General features: G+C 37.8%; 1 protein-coding gene across 2 annotated transcripts in view; it reads left to right on the forward strand.

Moving 5' to 3' along the window:
• The window catches only part of ttc39b (tetratricopeptide repeat domain 39B), a 40,426-nt gene that overhangs the window by 582 nt on the left and 37,344 nt on the right, over positions 1-2,500 (forward strand). The window lies entirely within an intron of this gene.

Below are 2,500 nucleotides of genomic sequence, written 5' to 3' on the forward strand. Positions count from 1 at the left end.
ACCCATTAAATTGTTTTTTATTAACGGCTGCCCCTTTCCCAAGCCTAAAACTAACGTTACCCCTTAACAGGAATTTAAATCAGTTATTATAACGAGAATAACGTATTAAAATATCATTAAATTGTATTTTGTTAACGTCTACACCTAAACCCAATCCCCACAGTAATGTGAAATAATACATGATCGCTGTACAGGGTCTCAAACATGATGCTGTATTGCCGTGAGTGTCCGCGCTGTATCCCTTCTAGACTTCACCGGTGATCGTTTGTCATTGGCCGTACTTGTGCAACGGCGGCGGTGACGTCACAAAGGTCGCCGCATTCACGTGCAACTTTTTCATAAGCCTTGCAGAAAAGTGCCGTGTGTAGTGTGTGTGAACTTTACCATAGTATTTGCATGTTGCCATATCTAATGTTTATGTGAGGCTGCGTTGTACTTCTGTAATATCACTGCGACGCCATGCACGGTCAGCATCAGGACTGGGGTTGTCTCCATGTTAAATGTTTGTTTTAATACCCTGGTTACCCGTTTCTGTTATAATTTTACCATGGTCACCTTTATACGTGATATCTCTGTGGTATATGTTTATGGCAGTAACATGGTCATTACTGGAACTGCTGTTTCCATGTGAAATGTTCATGATTGATATCATAACTTGTGTTTTAATATAGTCATAACACGGTTATGATCGCAGCATTTATTTATTTAATACTGATTTGTGTTTGTGCACATTGCTGGAACTGGTATTTCTATTACATGTGTTCTTTGTAATAGCGTGGTCACCATTATAATTGTATTCTCCATTGTTATGTGTTTATTTTATACCACAGTTTCCAAGCTATATTGTAATTTTACAATGATTAATATTGTAACTTATTATGGCAGGGGTTCCCAAACTTTTCAGCCCACGATTCCCAAAATAACAATGCCAGTGACTCGTGCCCCCAATATCCTCTGAGGTGGTTATAAATACAGAAACCTTGCATGCAATGACGCAGACACACCAATTAAATTTGTGTCAGTGCTTTAAATGTGCCAGAAAGTATAACCTGATGTTATAAAATCAAAATGCATCTGACGCTATTGCTGCCTTTAATATAATGTAATTACCCCAGGGGTCGCAATCCAATAGAACTAGTAACTATAAGCTACTATAGTAACTATATAGTATATAGCAACTATAAACCACTATTTTTATTTTCAGTATAGTTATGGATAAAATATGTTAATTCTTATGGTTTAATAAAAATAAATCAATTTTTGGAAATCACCAGGCGACCCCCCCCCCTTCATTGCCCCGCGACCCCCACTTTGGGAACCACTGTATTATGGTATACCTTTATGGCAGTAACATGACCACTTCTGTATGGTGTTTCCATTATTGTTAGCTGTTTTTTTTTAAAAATATAGTTCTAACTTATTAGGGATGCTCTGATCGATCAGTAGCGGCCAATAATCACATGTAGTGACTCAATCGATATGTCATGAACTGATAGCGGGGGTTTGTTTATGAGTTTACAAGCATAGGAAGGATGCACATGCGCTCCCATATATTATGCATAGCCTATGCATAATAGACAGATCAATGTGCTTGCATCACAACAGCTAAAATGCATACAGATGCGGCGCGACCTGGTTATACAGTCTATTGGTGTGACTCGCATGAGTTATGGTCTCTTTGTTGCTAGTGCAACCATTGTATTTGAAAATATTTGAATGCATGTATTTACACCTTATTTAAGTTAACTAAAAGCTGGCGGGAATTATTAGATAAATAAAACTTTAAATATTTATATATATTTGGTATATATAAAGGGCCTTTTGGTACCCTTTTGTTGTGCTAGGTACCCTTTGCAAAGGGTAAGTGGTACAGTAGGGTTTGCTTTTTGGTAGCTTTTGACAGTGGAAACGGCCATATAAATGTACCATACCATACCAATCAGTGGAAATGGGCCTTTTAATAACTGTTGGTGACTTTAAAGTAAAGTCAGGCTTATATTTATACCATGGTTGTCATTGTAATTTATGTTAACACCATGGTTACCAAGACAACTGAAGTATCCATAATAGTAATTCTGTTACTAGGGGTGTAACGGCTCACAGTTGATCCGTGATTTGTACGGCTTACTGTTGGTTCGGAACAAACGTGACCTGCGGATTAATCAGTTATTTACTTGTAGATTAATCCTAAATTTGTAGCGATCGCCGAGAGATCACCTCTCGCATCATACAAATCACATGTACGAAAGCATTTCGGCTTACCTGTAAAATATAATGATGTTGGAAGAAGTTCATTCGTTCATTCATTTTTTCATCAGCCCTTTATTAATCCGTGGTCGCCACAGCGGAATGAACCGCCAACTTATCTAGCACATTTTTACACAGCGGATGCCCTTGCTGGAAGAAGTTGTGCTGGGTTATTAGGATGTGGTGGGTTTCTTAGGTTATTAAAGGCGTTTTCTGTCATCTTTAGCCTGCATTAATGTATTCAGTGTATTAA

The sequence above is a fragment of the Danio rerio genome, chromosome 23 (genome assembly GCF_049306965.1).
Source record: "Danio rerio strain Tuebingen ecotype United States chromosome 23, GRCz12tu, whole genome shotgun sequence".
Classification (NCBI taxonomy): Eukaryota; Metazoa; Chordata; class Actinopteri; order Cypriniformes; family Danionidae; genus Danio; species Danio rerio.